General features: G+C 37.2%; 1 long non-coding RNA gene across 1 annotated transcript in view; it reads left to right on the top strand.

Annotated features, from left to right (window-relative positions):
* The first annotated feature begins 228 nt into the window (after positions 1-228).
* LOC118183520 (uncharacterized) overlaps positions 229-12,238 on the top strand; it is a 78,496-nt gene continuing 66,486 nt past the window's right edge. Inside the window, exon 1 of the long non-coding RNA XR_015043167.1 lies at positions 229-356. This is a non-coding gene — a long non-coding RNA (uncharacterized LOC118183520). The remainder of the gene's footprint in view (positions 357-12,238) is intronic.

Below are 12,238 nucleotides of genomic sequence, written 5' to 3'. Positions count from 1 at the left end.
TAAGTACAGTCAATCAATTTAATGAGAGACAATAACTACAGTTTGAAATGTTTTGAAGGTGTGATACGGCTCTTAGAATCTAAGCTAAGGGAAGCAGGACTGTTAGCATAAATTTAGGTAATTTTTCATAATGAAACTCAAAAACATAAAAGCGAACGTGCACCAAAATATATATTGGTGAGAGAGAAAGCAAAGGTCGGGGTATTCGATTCTCACCTTAGCTACCTGGCCAAAGGTACTTGGCTAAAGGTCTAATTCAGTTACTTTCTCTTTCAGGTAATGTGTTGAAGTATTGTTCGTGTTTCTCCTTGCCTAAATAGGTAAGCCTGATGATTGAGGACTGATGATGATTCTATGTAAGTTAATTCTTTCAATACTTCAATTTTTTTAATGTCTGTGAAACTATCTTTAATTGGTGTTCTACTTAAGTTAAGCAGAATTCTCACACATGTTAAATACAGATTCCGTAGTTATTTTGACTTCTAATTCTTTGATTAAAACTGCGCTCAATAGAGGAAACGTACACATGCATAAGACAGCAGTTGATTATGAGACTGAGTAAGTTAATAAGCTTGAGAAAATTGCCCTGTGAAAATGCTTCTAAAAATTGAAATTCTAGAATTGAAATATTGTAAGATTCCACTGGCATAAAGTGTTAAAACTTGTTTTTGAAAATACAATTTACAAAATTTAAAAGAATAACTGTAACGAATAATTATGTAAAAGAATGTAAGTTTATATAATACGTATAATAACGTGCATACATATAATAATGTAAAAGAAACAGTTTATATAGAGAAGTTAGCCGACGAAAATTATTCAGCCTGTAAATTTAAAATAGAACCAACTTTTGATAAAATAAAGTTTAGATTCTGTCGTATTCGAAGAAAAATCCGAAACTGTTTCTGATACTTAGTTGAAAAACGACCGTAAAGCTAAAGCTTTAATGTGCCTAAAACATTTTAGATTCGCAAATCATCCACGTTTTCATAGTAAATCTGCAAAAGACGTATGGCAGAAGTTAAAATGTGTTCATGAACGTGTTAATTTAACGGACACTCTTCTTAGAAAATTATATTCTATTAGATATTAGGAAAGTTCTAAAATGTAGGAACGTATCAAAGGAGTTCTAGAATTGGCTGAAATGCTGCTTAGTACAGGTGAAGCGATTAAAGAAAATAACTTAATAGCAATATTACTATGCTTCTTACCAAATTCATACAACTCTTTAATAACCGCAAATCGGAAGCTGAATTGTCGATAGAATGTTAAAAATAAATTAATAGATGAGTACTGTAGGCGTGTGGAAACTAAGCAAGTTCAAAAATACGATTCAATTGCTTTGAAAGGTAAAAGCGAAAATAAATCAAAGCATTATGTTACACGATATTGTACTTATCGTAATAGAAATAATCATACGATAAATGACTGTTTTAATTTAAAACGCAATGCTAGAACTTCCCCGAAAACAGATGTAAATAACAGTAAGGTAAGAAGTTATTCTCAAAGTTATAAAAGTAATGCAGGGCAAATAGCAAATACACAACGTGTAGAAAACATAAAAGAAGTTAAAGAAAATAAGAATCTTAAAAGTATTGAAACTGGAAAATCACAAGTGCAGTTTAATCAAGTTCTAAAAGTGGAATATAAACATGAAAACTCACGAACGTAGAATGGGTTATCGACTCAGGAGCCTCAACTCATATGACGAGTGATGAGTTTTTTTCTCTCAGTTAAATGATTCTAATAAGCAAATTGTAACTGTAGCTAATAGTACTAAATTAAATTCTTATGGTATTGGTGAGGGTTATTTTAAAGTTCAAACTTTAAAGCATCAGGTTACCCAACTAAAATTATAAAATGTACTAAATTATAAAAAAATGTACTGCATGTACCAGGTTTAGATTGTAATTTACTTTCTTTTCAATCTGTTACGAATAAAGGTTGTATTGTTACATTTGATAGTAGTAAGTGTTACATAAAGCATCCCCCCGGGGGTCGACGTAGAGAACTCTGCGAAGCTACTGGCTAGGATCTGTACCTAGGCAGTCTCGGCCACGGGGGTATATAATTTATGAACTTGGCGGTTCCCGATGGTCCATGGGGTAGGTTTATACTTGCTCTTCATGGGCCGGGAGGTGTAAGACCCTTCCACCAGGGTATTGGTAGCCAAATAGCAAACTGGGCCATTGAGCGTCTGGTCCCTGCTGTCCTTGGTATTCCATGTAAAAGCCTAAGGAGAGGGGCATCCCGTGTAGGACTGGCAGGTAGCCCAAATTAACGGCCGGTCATCGACCCTAAGTTTCCATCTCCCACCCCACCGTGGTCTCGGTCCGGCCGGGATGGTGGTCTTGACCGGCCCGTGTTTAGCGGTGGGCTTTTAATCGTTGAGCGATTAATAGAGGGTACCATAAATTTGTTGGTGTCTCGGGGGTGTGGGAGCCTGGGCCCAGCAGGAGTGTTTCAAGTCATCGGTGGGTGACGCTTTCGGGATTTTTCCCGTTCCCAGAATGTGATTGGGTTCACGAGCTGCGGTAAAAATCCTAGTTAGTTAGTTACATAAAGCATAACAATGTACTCATAGCCCACGGCAATGCTCAACAAGATTTATATAAATTGACAGCGAGCTCAATTGACGAGGATACATAGCTAATGGCATTTCATGCTGTAACACAAACTGCATACTGAAATGGCATCAAACATTAGGCCACAGAAATATAGATGCGATAAAAACACTCGAGAAAAATGATTTGGCAGACGGTATTAAACTTAATAAATACACTCATGGTGTTGAAAGTTCTATTTGTATAAAAGCGAAACTAACAGATAAACCTTATCTAAAAATCCACTAGATTTAGTGCACATAGATGTGTGTGGGCCAATTGAAGTTAACAGCTCAGGAGGAAAAAACGATTTCGTAACCTTCATTGATGACTATTCGCGTTATACTCAAATTTATTTTATTATTTCAAAGGATGAAGTATTCGACAGACCTTAGATAGTATAAAGCATCGACAACAAATAAATTTAGAAAGAAGATAAAAATTATTACATCTGAGACTACTGTAATGAAACTACTGAAAATTACTTAAATAAACTTGGTATTTTTGATCAAACTTAACTTCCTTATTGTCCGGCACAAAACGGCGTCTCAAGATGGAAAATTGCTCTATAATAGAAATGACTAAAGCTATGATAATAAATTCCAAATTACCAAAAGGATTCTAGGCTGAAAGAGCAGCCACTGCCACCTATCTCCAAAATAGGTTGCCAACTAAAGCCACAGATAAAACACTGTATGAACTGTGGAATGGTAGAAAACCAAACTTAAGTTACTGAAGAGTATTTGGCTGTAAAGCCTTGTGGCCGAAACCGCTATGCAAAACCTGGGTTGTGACATCAGGTTCAAAACAAAACACGGCATAAAAATTTTATTGAACGCAAAAAAAAAATGGCTACATACAATTCTGCAGAGAAAAACCTATCTAACTCAAAAATCAAATTCTATACATTTTACGTGCGAGAGCAATTCGTGGCTCTCGAGCTTGCGTTTTTAACATTGCCAACGATTTAATTAATTTAATAAAGACTATTTTAACAACTATTGAAAACGTATTCGTAAGTTTAAAAAAAAAATAATTTTCAGCTTGTTCTCACGAGACATCCTTGTCCATATAAATCTTCAGTCTCTTCTTCTTTTATGTAACCTTATCACAGCTCCTCCCCTCATAAAGAAATTTTTGACTATGGAAGGAAAAATTCTAAATACATTTCACTGCTTTCAAAACACAAGTGGTAACCATTTAAATGATAACAGAGAAGCCAGTTACATTACCCTGCACTTATTTCTAGATAACAAAATTGCATAAATACAACAAAAAGATTTAAATTTTGAATCTGAAAGTACCTTTTCAGTTTACAAAATGCTAATACGTAACACAAAACATTTGATTCTAACCATTTTGAATAAGAAACACACAATGCAAACAAATTAAAAATATAATTTCAAAACGCTACAAAAATCATTTTTCAAACAACAGTTTACAGAACAAAAAGGATTGGCTCCTCCATATACTTCATATGCTAAAGTTCCTGCTGTCCGTAGATCTGATGTCGAATAATTAATCACTGAGATAGGACACTCTTCAACATTTACAACTATATTTGGATGAGGTCCCAATTTCTTTTTCCTGACATTATGATTTGTCAGTTCATCCAAAGAAAACTCGCCAATGGCTGGTAATGTCTCCTTATACATTGTACGCCATATAGCATATGCATTTTATTCAGCATTATAATTGAACATCATTTTTACAGCAAGGTTATTTGGAAGCAATTTCTCAGAAGAAAACGTCTTGATAGAAGTGGGTTGTGGGTTTTTCGAATATCGAATTCTGCAGATCTTGTGTTCCTTCAGTATGCGATATAATAAATTTTGTTTGGTGTTGAACATTATCATGAGTTTCTGTTGCTTGTGCTTCCGAGAATTCTGCTGGCGAAACATCCACAAGGATAGCCCTTTCTTCTATACTGATGTCTGGAATTTTAATGGCCTCCTCTGTATTACTAGTTAATTTCCTTACTTCCGAAAGCTCATTATTCACAACCATTTCAATTTCTATCTCTTCTTCCAATCTGAAATCAGTCTTCTGCAGTCTCTCTCTCTCTCTAAACTCCTGCGCGCATGCGTCTGACTACGAGTCTCCACAACATTCAAGAGAACTGGTCGTTTCCTAATTTCCTCAATCAACTGTGCAGTTTTATTCCCTAACAAATAGTACTCTTTATCTAACTCTACCAGAGTAACCGCTGCCTTTGTAGTGATCACACCAAAATCACCTTCAATGGTGACTTTCGCCAAAGGTAAACATTTACATTCTGTGTCCAAAGGCTGTTTCATCCATACAGTTTCCCCTAATAAGTCATTAGTATCAATCCAAGTACTATTACGCAGATCTATACCAGCTCCAGTATCTCTCAGATATTCTCTCTCTATCCCATTAATTAACGCTTTCTTGAAATACGGCTCAAAACATTTTCCTAAACTCTCTGTTCCTAGATTATTCACCAGATTAGCCTTATTCTTTTCCAGCGAAGGACAGTTAGGTCGGATATGTACGTCCTTTCCACATTGGTAACACCTCATTTTCCGCTTTTTCTCGAAACCTGCTTCATTGAAAACTTGCTTTTTTTAGGAGCCTCCACTTTTCTATGCTCCTCTGATTTAATTCTTTGATGACCACTACTTTTCTGATTATAACTACAGTTAGAATTTACATACCGCTCTCTATCTTTCTCAAATGGTTTCTTTAACCCCGCTCTCTGTTCTAACTTCCTCGTATCTCTTCGCAAAGCCTCATACTTGTCGCATTTCTCTGCTAAAATGGAAGCTGTTTTAAATTCTTCCCAATTGTCTAAATAGTACTCTCTTATTTCTAGAGGGACTCGCCGCTTAATTTCAGTGAGCATAAGTTCCTTAAGACTTTCAAAATCTTGAACTTCTACTGAATCCAACCAACTCTCTAAATACGCTCTCAATTCATACACTAAATCCACCCATAACATTCCGTTTTTTCTAGAATGTTCTTCAAATTTTGTTTTTAGTGCCCAAGAACTAAGCTTGAATCTCTGCATGAGTAATTTCTTAACATGCTGATAATCATCTTCTTTATCCGCTGGTTCTTTCACTATTAACTGGGATACATCGTAAGGTAATAAAGGAATTAATTGCGAGACCCAATCAATCTCATTAATGTTCTCTTTTTGAGCTTGTTTCTCAAATATCATAAAGAATAATGAAATATCTATATTACTCGGTTCAAAACGCGGTACTAGGTCTTTCAAATTAACCTTTTTTTCTCTAGATTGTTCAACTTTCAAAACTGTGGAAGCTAGGCTATTAGTCATCATTCATTCCACATTCATCAGTTTTAACTTTTCCAATTCAAAAACTCGCTCTGATCTCTCTTGTTCACGTTCCCGTTCTGCTCTCTCTTGTTCACGTTCCCGTTCTGCTCTCTCTTGTTCACGTTCCCGTTCCCGTTCTGCTCTCTCTTGCTCGGCTTTTTCTTCTGCTTTTCTCTGCTCAGCCGCAGCCCAAATTCTTGCCGCGTATTCTTTCGCAGCTTCTTCATAGTCCTTGGCATTTAGAATAGCCTGCCTAATTTCTCTTACTCTATTTGCCTGAGTCACATTTGTTTCAAACTCCTCCGCTAACTCCAGTAGCAGAGTTTTAGTAAATTTCCTCATAAACTCACCCATTATGGAAAATTAAAGAAAAATAACCTACCCCGAAAAACAGTAACACAAAAACAACAGGTTTATCTCTCCAAAACTGAATAATTCCCTAACAATTCTGAACAAAAATTGCCTTACAACGCTTAATGATAATACCTATGCCTACAAACAAAGCGTATATGAAAAAATGCTAATTAAGAGGCAACCTTTTCCTGCTCTATATCCAAAATAAGCCTAGTTTCGAATAACTGGCATAACTTCTCCAAAATCACAAAAATGGTACTCACCAATTTTGAAGACGCCTTTCTCTGCTAAAATGGAAGCTGTTTTAAAGCTGGAATGCTAAATGGAAGCTGTTTAAAAAGATTGACTCTCCTGGCACTACTTGGATATTCTTCCGGGAAATTTCACTATTTTGCGGCACTAGATCACGCTTCCGCCGACGTTCCCTTCTGACACACTGTCACTTGTCACTGAAGAGGCTTCACCACGCGAACTGTCCTTGCACGCAAAATTAGATCTTCTTGAGGAGAAGAAAGTCTTGACTGTTTACATAAAACTCGAGTTCACAGGCGAAAAAGTCCGTTCCTAAATTTACTCTCAGGAACAATCCCTAAAAGCTGCCACCAACTTTTAATATTTACTGTTGTGGTTTAGTGGCCGAAACCGCTATGCAAAACCTGGGTTGTGACATCAGGTTCAAAACAAAACATAGCATAAAAATTTTATTGAACGCAAAAAAAATGGCTACATACAATTCTGCAGAGAAAAACCTATCTAACTCAAAAATCAAATTCTATACATTTTACGTGCGAGAGCAATTCATGGCTCTCGAGCTTGCGTTTTTAACATTGCCAACGATTTAATTAATTTAATAAAGACTATTTTAACAACTATTGAAAACGTATTCGTAAGTTTAAAAAAAATAATAATTTTCAGCTTATTCTCACGAGACATCCTTGTCCATATAAATCTTCTGTCTCTTCTTCTTTTATGTAACCTTATCACAGCCTATTATTATGTGAACAAACAAAAAGGCGGAAATTCGCCAACAAAGCGCAAGAAGGAATATTCGTAGGATACGATTTTTATGAAGCGAAGGATAACAGGATTTATGTACTTGGAAGGAAAATAATAGTAAGTAGAACTGTTAAATTTTCAGAAAACTCACCTATATTTGACAAACATGTAGAAACTAATGCTGAAGATTTGGAATTAATTCATCTCGACAACTCTCAAAACGATGAAAAAAATTATGAAGAAATGTCTATTTGTGATGACTTTACAGAAGATTCAAAATGATCTGAAGAGTTAATGTAAAGAAAATGTGGAACGAAGGGTTTCTAGTAGATCAACCAAAGGGGTCCCACCGGAAAGATTCTTCTGCAAAGCAGAAGACGAAGAATCGACATTATCTCAAAATAAAGATCCAGAAAGCTTTGAAGAAATTCTAAACTTACCAAAATGTGAACAAGAAGCTTGGATCAAGGCGACGGGAAAAGAAATAAACTCTCTAAAAGAAAACGAAATTTATACAGATTTACCACCAGAAAAACATGTAGTAGACAGCAAATGGGTGTTTAAAACCAAATATGTTGAAACTTGTAAAAATATAAAATACAAAACACGATTAGTAGCCAAAGGATTTACTGAAAAAATACGGCAGTGATTATGATGAAACGTTTTCACCAGTAGCAAAACACACTAGAATTCGATTTTTCTAAGCATGGGCAGCATATAATAATGCCAAGGTACATCAACTAGATATTAAAACAGCGTTTTTGAATGGCAACTTAAATGAAGAAATATATATGGAACAACCAGACGGATTCGTAGTTCCGGAAGAAAGACATAAAGTTTGTAAATGGCAGAAGTCGATTTATGGTCTCAAATAAGCAGCTAGGGGCTAGAATGCAGAAATTCAAATTACATTGAAGAATCTTGGGTTCAGTGAAACTAAAGCAGATCCGTGTCTTTTCACAAAAGAGGATCGTCATCGAAGAATCAATTGAATTGTATATCTTGATTTTCTAATAAGTTCTACAGAAGAAGCACTCATTCTTCAAGTAATTAACGATTTAATGAAACGTTATCAAATAACACATCTTGGTGAAGCTAAATATTTCTTAGGCATGGAAATAAATCGAAAGGAAGATGGAAGTTATCTCTTATCTCCGAAAAACAAAATAAATCAACTAGTCGAGCAATTTCAACTTGAAGAAGCGAAACTCGCTACACTACACCAATGGAAACAAATTATTATAGTCTAAATCAGGAAGAAAATTTCCTAATTTCAAATGAGAAATTTGAAGCTTATTGGAAGTCTTTTTTATATATCGTCTTTCACAAGACTAGATATCACAGTTTCAACTTACATACTTAGCAGAAAGTGTAATAATCACGTCAAAAAGACTGGAATGCTGTAAAAAGAATCATGAGCTATTTAAACACGACAAAGCATTTATCTGTGCAAATTTCGTCGAATGAAGAACCTAATCTTACAGTTTATTCAGATGCTGATTGGGGACAAGATACTGAAGATAGAAAATATCCCCATCAGGAAGTGTAATTTTGTTAGGCAAAAATTGTATTTCGTGGTTTAAAAAAAAATGCGTCTCATTACCCTCGGCAGAAGCTGAATATGTTGCACTATCGCAAGAATTGTTATGGCTATTAAAATTAACAGAAGATTTTAATCTACCCCAAACTCCTAAAGTTTTCCAAAGATAATGAATCAACAATAAAATTGTAGAATCTGAAAAATTTAGTATTGATACAAAATTTCATCATATACGCGGCTTGCATAACAAAGGAATAGTAAAATTTTATCTTTCAACACAGTAATTTCAACAGAGCATTTTTCAGTTGTATTTAATGATTAAATACAATAATTTTAATAATTAATACAATAATTTTAATGATTAAATACCATATTCTTTTCTTGTAATAATTTGCTTCAGCCAGAAGTGTATTTTGCTAATTCATGTTAGAGAGATTTATCTTAAGTTAAATAATTCTCCTGCAAATAATCCCTCAGGGGGCTCACTTTTGTGAGTACGGGTGTGGCAATCCCGAGGTACCCTAGCCCTTCAGGGGATCATCTTCTTGGTGAGACGGGTGTCACGATCCTGGAGCCCCAGTGATCTATCCTCTTTTCCGTCTCCTCTCCTCTTGGCTGGTACTTTTTCCCTTCCCTTCTCCCTTGTGGTTTCTCTCTACGGAGTTTGGGGCTCGTCACGAGAGGCTGGAACAGACCTTGTTTCTAGTTTTCGAGTGGCGAGAAAACTGTCCACGTGTTTGCCGTGCGTGGAGACCCGTGTCGCTGGAAAAGAGGGTCCTGGTAGTTGAGGGGCGAGGTACTGTCCCCAACACACTGCTTTGGCCTCTGCTTCAGCTAAACGGGAGGCACCTTAGTCGTCCTCACGGGTGTCAATCGGCTGGTCACTAGTCCTTGTGTCAGTGGCTTGGAGTCAAGCTCTCGGGAGTACCTGCTTTCGGGAAAGCCGACTGTGGGGCTTCAGTTTGCGTATAGGTCCAGCTAGCCCTAACACAGGAATCTGTGTTCCCTTGTTGGGCTCCGTGGTGGGCGGGGCCGTCGGACCCGAATCATTTTTTCTTTCACTATGGCTAACTCACATATATACTTAATAAAAGATTTCGAGGTCACTCCAGTCACTCAAGTCAATCCAGTCACTCAATCTAGTTCTGAAATGCCTACTGCTAAACCAGTCACTCAACCTAGTACTGAAACGACTACTGCTAAACCAGTCACTCAACCTAGTTCTGAAAAGTCTACTGCAAAAAAATTACGAACAGATACAAATGAAAAAAATCATAATAATAGTCCCCGTTTCCTAGTCATCTCTAGTCCTTCTGGCGAAATGCATAAGATGTCTCCTTTTGTAATAAACAAATACATCCAGTCTTGTATTGGTGAGCCGAGAAATATAAAGCGTCTCCGCTCCGGAGACTTGCTTATTGATACAATCTCAGCCATCCAGTCTGCTTCTTTACTTCAAATAACTAAACTTGGGCAAGCGAATGTCACTGTAACAGCACATAAGACACTGAATTATTGTCGTGGCGTAATATCGGAATTCGACCTTCTGTACGTTCCTGAAGAAGAGATCGTTTCCGAGCTATCCGACCAAAATGTATGCGGTGCTAGGCGGATCAAGATGCGTAAGGAAGGTAAGTTGATCGATACGAAACACGTGATCCTTACCTTCAACACGCCTGATCTGCCTAAGAATATTAAGGCCGGATATTTAAATTTTCCTGTAAGACCTTATATTCCCAACCCTATGCGATGCTTCCAATGCCAGCGTTTCGGCCATTCTAAGACGTCTTGTCGTGGCAGCCTCACATGCGCCCGATGCTCACAGATTGGCCACGATTCTGAAAATTGTACCGCTGCGCCTTCGTGTATAAATTGCAAGGGTCAGCACCCAGCATTTTCACGCCTCTGCCCAAAATTGAAATCCGAAAAAGAAGTACAGACTCTTAAAGTTACCAGGAACATCTCGTATGCTGAAGCCAGAAAACTAGTTCAAAGCACACAGCTCCAATCAAACAAATCTTATGCCAGTGCAGTTAAAACAACACGTAGCATTGCCACCCAAACATCAATAGGCACGCACACTAAACCAAATAAAACCCAACCAACCACATCCACCAAGAAAACGGAAAATGCAACTCATTTAATACAAAAAAAGAAACAGTCATTCAAAGTAAACCTAAAACTGAAAGTCACAAAATAATTAATAAAAATAGAAGTCCTAGCAATAGCTCTCTTGACGATATGATTTCTGAATCTGCGGATTCAGACGGTATGGAAGTAGAAGAGGGTTTAGAAGTTCCCAGGCATCTACTTCCACGAAAAACCAAACAAGAGCACAGAAAGAACAAAAATCAGTCATAATGGCCACCCTCGTCTCATGGAACTGTCGCGGTTTCCACCGAAATTTGCTGGACATCAAATCTATAATAAATGTGTATCATCCTGTGTGCTTAGCAATACAGGAAACAAATTTGAAACCCGAACATCATGCAAAACTTCGGAGGTTTTCTTTCGTCAGGAAGGATAACCTTGCAGGTGAGCGTGCCAGTGGAGGTGTAGGTCTCCTCTCCTCACTGGATTATCCCTCGAATGTACTTCCTTTGACGACATCCCTCCAAGTTGTCGCTACTCAAATAAATCTTGATATGGTTGTTTCATTTGTTTCTTTGTATTTGCCTCCAAATGAGCACATTTATCAGCAAGATTTAAATAATCTAATAGAGCAGCTGCCTGAGCCTTTTATCATAATAGGAGATTTTAACGGCCATAGTCCACTCTGGGGAAGTAAAGATACAAATTGCCGAGGAAGACAAATTGAGCAGATGATCGAAGATCACAGCCTTTGTCTCCTGAATAATGGGCAAGATACGTACTTCCATGAGCCTTCAAGGACATTCCACGCTCTCGATCTTGCCATCTGTTCACCATCTCTGTTGCCATTTTGCACTTTTAGTGTCGGAAATGACCTGTACAACAGCGATCATTATCCTATTTTTGTGTCTCTTGCACGAAGAGGAGCAAACCCCGTGTCGAGAGTCCCTCGTTTTATCCTGGACAGGGCAGACTGGGAACTCTTCTCTTCCGTTGCAGAGCTGACAGAGGAAATGGTAGAAGGTGTGCATATCGATGACGCTGTTGAAGCTGTTACTAATATTATTATTCAGGCAGCTATGCTTTCGATTCCTAGAACATCAGGAAAAATGTTTAAATATACGAGACCATGGTGGAATCGCAACTGTCATGAAGCACTGAAAAAACAGAAAAAAGCATGGGATATTTTTCGTAGATATCCTACCCTGCGAAACCTCATAGCCTTTAAAAGAGCCAAAGCAAATGCACGAAAAGTAAGAAGGCAGAGCCAGAGGGATTCCTGGATTTCATATGTGTCGTCAATAACATCCTCTACGCCGAGTAAGCGGGTTTGGGAAAGAGTTCGAAAAG

The sequence above is a fragment of the Stegodyphus dumicola genome, chromosome 9 (assembly GCF_044657685.1).
Source record: "Stegodyphus dumicola isolate Sdum_Otavi_A_Nest chromosome 9, ASM4465768v1".
Lineage (NCBI taxonomy): Eukaryota > Metazoa > Arthropoda > Arachnida > Araneae > Eresidae > Stegodyphus > Stegodyphus dumicola.
This window is presented reverse-complemented; position numbering and strand designations above follow the sequence as displayed.